The following is a 6,000-nucleotide window of genomic DNA, read 5'->3' as shown; positions in this document are numbered from 1 at the left end:
GGTAGCGTGGCCGAGCGGTCTAAGGCGCTGGTTTTAGGCACCAGTCATTTCGATGGCGTGGGTTCGAATCCCACCGCTGCCAAGAGTATTTTTTGACATTTGAAAATTCGACAGGAGCGCTGATAATTTTCAAACATAAAAACTGGAGATGCCGGGCGTCGATCCCGGTACCTCGCGCATGCTAAGCGCGCGCTCTACCATATGAGCTACATCCCCATCGTTCTATTCTACAATTGTCTGTGTTAGGAATATAACTGATGAGAATGTTATAAATAAAACATCAATAAAATATGTTTATATTTCATTGAACAAAATTGCTGTATTTCAAAAAAAACTTTAGAATATTCAATCTTTTCTATATTTTAATAAATACAAAAACAAGGATTTGGAGACGCCGGGCATCGATCCCGGCGCTCCGCGCACGCAAAGCGCGCGCTCTACCATATGAGCTACGTCCCCGATGCTTTTGCGTTCCATAAAATCTTTTTTGGTTTTGCAAATGAAAAATCGATCTCGGGCATCGACCCCCCCTTAAAATAAGACCTTGTCGATAGCGCGAATTTATTTTTTCTTTGACCTAGTCGGCATTAAGAAATCTATCCTACATGTTTCCCACAAATCAATAATCTAAAACGTGTGAGAGAGGAAAATGTGTTATTTATGAGTACAGATGGATATCGTTTTTTTTTATGTTGTTTACTTTAAAACAGGGTCGTCCAACCTTTTTGGACGAAGGGCCACATGTAGTTTACTAATAAATATATAACAAACAATACCCGCACACCAAACTTTCACAATCATTATACCAATACAACTGATGTTTACCAACTATTGACGGGGCGCCATCAGTGGCTATTCCCAGAGGCGTAGCTTAGGGGGGCAGTGGGGTACATATGCCCCCGGGCGCCAAGGTACAGGGGCGCCAAAATGGGGCTTGCAAACATTTCACAAGGGTAAAAAAAACGGTCACAAGCAAGATCGCACCGGCGGCAGACATCTAGTCTTAGTACATGGCCAACTGCACACTTGGTCAGACCACTTACGACTGCCGACGTCATCACGCACATAGCTCGCGCACGGTCAGATTTCCATCGTAATTACATGGCCAAAAAATCTGGCCGGAAAACAAAGTAAAATTTGATTTGGTAACGTTAGGTAACAAAATGCACCGCGTTAATTACGTGGTTCTGTATCGTTAAGTTCTTGCCTGCGCACTCCGATGTAAGTTGATATTAGTTCTGTGCTGGAGACAAATGGAAACGAAATTTGATTGACTGATGTTAATACATGTTTTGAGTAATACGTGGTTTTGTATTTCGTTGTTGTCAAAGTACCGTACTTTGCGGCAGAGTTACATAAAATATATTATACTGTGCTAAAAGACCCCAATGCCGTTTTCGACAATTCGTCGAGATTGCACAGATTTTGCAAATTTTCACGACACGGACATCAATGGCCACGAACTTTTCACCGAAATTGGAGATTGCAGAATGCTGCTCAGTAACAGAACTGTAGGTCAACCAGAAATTCCTTTGGCTCTTCTTGGTTTTATTGTGTCTTTTGGAGACGACGTTTTACCCAATCTGCGAATTTCTCTACAAATTTTGTTAACAAGACCAGTTTCAATTGCAAGCTGTGAACGGTCTTTCAGCAAATTGAAACTTATTTTGTCGTATTCGCGTTCATCAACGGGACAGGATCGTCTCAGTGATCTTGCACTTCTAAGTGTTGAAAGAGAAACAGATTTTGATGACGTGTTAACCAATTTACGACAGTGAAATTGAAAAAATGAATTTATTGTAGACTATGCATATGCTCTATTTTGTATAGCTTTGCTTCTTCTTTAAATAAAATGTTCCATTAAAATTTGAATTTACATATACATATATTTTTGAATAAATAATAAAATATATAAATACATATAAATTTGAATTCACATATCGTCACGGTAATAACCGAATTGCGTAAGTCATTTTTGGCGGTTTTGAGTTTTTCATAAAATAGGTATTTATATAATGCTGCGCACCTGTCTGTTAACTCAGATTTTATTTTAAGAATTCCGAAACCCATAAAAATAGAGATTTTGTATAATATGCAAACTTGTTCAATTGCTCCTTCATAATGAATTATCATTGTTAACGCAGGACTATTGTGACGTCACAAAGGCAAAATAACCTCGGCGAAGGATTTTCGAGTTTTTGCATCTCAGATTCTAGCTTAGCGCCAATAATTTTCAATTTATACTACTGTATAGGAAGGCGTGCACTTGTGATATTCACTGTCTGAGTCCAATTCACCTTGGTTGACTTTTATATAAGAGTACATTACTGTTTTATTCGTTATATTTAACTTTAGTCCTATTTCGGTGGTGTGCAGAGCGTGTTATATTGATGAAATATATATTTTTAAACATAAAAAATAATGTAATTGAAACAGATTAGGTATTTTGGGGATTTCGGATTGTTTGGTTTCCAGGAATGGTACATATAGTCAAGTTGCAAAATTGCGTATGTCCCCTAGTCATAGACACACTTTTGCCTAAGTCACAGTGCGCCATTATGACGTCACATGACTGCGTCATACAAATTAACTTAAATCCGGCTACGATCAAAAAGTTGAACTATGGCAAATTAATGGCATAGCAATATCATTAGGAAGTTTTTTTTACGTTTTTCTCAAAACAGCTAAAAATGACTTACTCAATTCGGTTGTTAGCGTGACGATATATAATTTGTTTTTACATGTACAATTAAATGCAATATAAAACATGAATAAACGTGGGGGTCGGGGCGCCAATTTTATATTTTGCCCCGGGCGCAAAATATGCTGGCTACGCCTCTGGCTATTCCCAAAAGTTTCGCCAAAGACGCTTGATCATTTTCATCACAGCTCCCAAAAAATTAATGCCCAAAGCCGTGCCCTTTATTGGGACAATGGCTGCGAGCTCTTCGGTAGTTTCAAACCTTCCCGCATGATGAGCAGTGATGTCAGTACTTTCGTCAAGCGCCAAGGAATACGATGTAAACTTTCCCGCTTTTGCAATTATAGTTTCTGCTATAGAATTCCCGAGCTCTTCAACATGACGAGAATCGTCTGTCTTGATAGGCTTATATTTGCAAACGCCGCTTTTATTTCCGGACATAAAACATTGGCAACCCGAACAATACATTGCTCAACCAATTTTCAATGGGAGAACATCGACTGTTTTGCTATTATTTCTGCCACGAAATAGCTCGTTTTATGTGTGTATTACAGTATTATGGATTTTATGTATGTACGTAGCGACCAGGTCACGATATCTATCTGTATTGATATCTACTCTATCATCAATCTATCATGGTTTCGATTCAAAATGGCAAATCATTGCTCGTTTGAAAGGGCTGGCAGAGCGCATTTCAGGAAAATAAACAAATCGTTTGTATCACATCTTTGCATACTATACATCACTCGAATAATCGGTATAGGCTACTCAATAATTTTTTTATTCAATTCCGAAAATTACAGCGCGGGCCACACGAAATGCGTCTGCGGGCCACATATGGCCCGCAGGCCACGGGTAGGACGACCCTGCTTTAAAACATCTCAATTCTCTGTTTTGTAATTTTGTTTCCGATAAATGAAAATAAAAGACAAGTAACACAGTTTTTTGCGAGAAAATTAAACACGGTACTAGATAAATTTATTTCAAAGTTTCAGTGCCAAAACCATAGTTATACTTAAATTATAGTTCATGACGGCTGTTTCGTTACGCATGATTGGCAATGTACTACGTTACCGTCTTGCAGCTTAGATCTTGAATTAATGCGTAGTTTTGGATCGGTTCATCAGCGAAACGTTAGCAAAATGCCGTCGCGAAGTCTCATAAATAAACGACGTGCATTGAAGCTTTTTGAGCCTCACATAGCATTTACTATCGATACAAATGAATTAGAATACAATGGGACAAAGAACATAGCGGTAAACAACAACGAAAAATGGAAGAATGCGCCACCACGCTGTCTCAATACCGATCCATAATAATATATATGAGCATAGTTCTCTTTTTTTTCAATATAGTTTCCCATTTCACGTTATAATTGCGATTCCTGTCGCATTTTCAAAGGTAACATATACAGTACCAATAATGAAGTGCCTCGGTCTTGCTAATTCGACCAGGGCATACAACAATCAGCATACATGTAATTTTACACGTGTCCTCTGAAAAACTCTCTCCTGCTGTAAAGCGTAGAATCACGGAGCTAAATTATTTGCGAACTCATTTTCTGCCTTTTTAATATTTATGTTGTAGCAACCAATTCTGGCAGTTGGGTTAAGGCAGAGGCTCCCAACTTTTTTTTTATGTCGCGGCACACTATTGACTATTTAAATATTCGCGGCATACCTATCACAAAACAGGGAAATTTTCTACTCTTGAAATCATTTAAAATAATAAAAAACATAGAAGATCAGATAAAGGAAATTCTATTCTTGTTAATACAACATACCCTGTATCTAAAATGGATGGTTAATAGTTACCTATATTATAACTGTTTTCTTACAATAATGTACACGAGATCCACCTTCGGAGCACCTCACATTATTGTAAAAGATGCGCGGCCGCACAGGTAATACGTGACGCTAACACGCTTTGGTTTTTCTCGCCCTTCCCCGTTCCAAGTTCGCCTTATTATTATCGCAGATATTCTCACTTTTGCACAACCTAATTCATTTTTGTTACAATTTAATATGTTTCTCCCATTGCCAAAGTCTTTCAATGGTGTAATTCTCGGTACTAGCGAAAAAAATGAAAGAGGCAAACAAACCGTATTTCATTATAACAATTAATTATTATCGCTAATAACATTAAATATGTTTAAAGTAATTCATCATAATTCCGATCATAATTTGATGACAAAGATCGTAGCATTTACTATGTCGAAACGCTCATTCGACTTTTCAGACCGCAGAAACTATCCGAAAAATAACCGTTTCTGTGTTATATTCCGAGATATGAAATAATCGTCAATTCCACCACGCTTTCGTGAAATAGTGCAATTAAATCAATTTAATGAAGGTTTTATTATTAATTTTCATTGCATCAGTGATTATGCTACCACGCGTTTCTCCAGATTACTGACATGATTACAGATCGCAAGGGTGGGCAAAATAGAATATTTTTATCGAATCGAATAATTAGAATATTTTTAACGAATTCTCGAATATCGGGTTTTTTTAATACACCTACAACGGGCATCCAGAATGCTAGGCATTCTAATGTTGGTGAGCTATTTCCGCCCGTCCTCTCTTTTTTATAAGGACTAATTCTTACGCAACGTTTAGTTTTATATTCCTGGGAGAACTGTGCGTTCATATGGGCGACATATGTTAAAGACGGCTATTGAAGAGTGAATTCGGGATTTTATTCTGATTTTTATCGTTTGTGCCAATTTTGTTCTTTCTCCCCACCGATTGTAAATTAACTGTCCCAGTTTTAGGCTAACAATATCCTCATTTCTGACGTCGGAATGCGAATATTTATGAAGATGATAAGTGACCTTCTTATGATTTTACTTTCCTATGGCTACTGTGTCTGTTTTATTTTCGTATTAAATAGTGACTAAAAACCCTGCAAAGTCATCGCGTGAATCCTGAATGTTATTTTGAGTTTATAATAATTAAATAAATCGGCAATAATGGCAATTCTACTAGTCAAATATTGATTCCTTGATCAAATTCAGGAAAAATTTAAATATAAATTGGCTATATATAACAGTTGAAAAACCTAAAAATGTTCGTAAAAGTTGTTTTATTTACTCTTGGTTGTGATTATTTTTAATGGATAATACACTTATGTGATTTATTGTTTTTATAATTCAATTGCACATGAGGGGGCACCAAAGTCTTCAGTGCTAAGGGCACCAAAGGGGCCCAATCCGCCCCTGGCCGTGGGGTAATTCTTGTGGAATTCAAGGGATTCGAGATTGGAATCACTTGAAATAAAATCAAAAATGAAATCTCTTC

At 37.2% G+C, this 6,000-nt stretch overlaps 1 non-coding gene across 1 annotated transcript; it reads left to right on the top strand.

Moving 5' to 3' along the window:
• Positions 1 to 82, top strand: Trnal-uag (transfer RNA leucine (anticodon UAG)). The gene has a single exon. It is a non-coding gene; the product is annotated as a tRNA-Leu (tRNA).
• Positions 83 to 6,000: the final 5,918 nt, after the last annotated feature.

Source organism: Styela clava, chromosome 13, assembly GCF_964204865.1.
Source record: "Styela clava chromosome 13, kaStyClav1.hap1.2, whole genome shotgun sequence".
Classification (NCBI taxonomy): Eukaryota; Metazoa; Chordata; class Ascidiacea; order Stolidobranchia; family Styelidae; genus Styela; species Styela clava.
The sequence above is the reverse complement of the archived record's forward strand: the minus strand, read 5'-3'. Positions and strand labels throughout refer to the sequence as shown.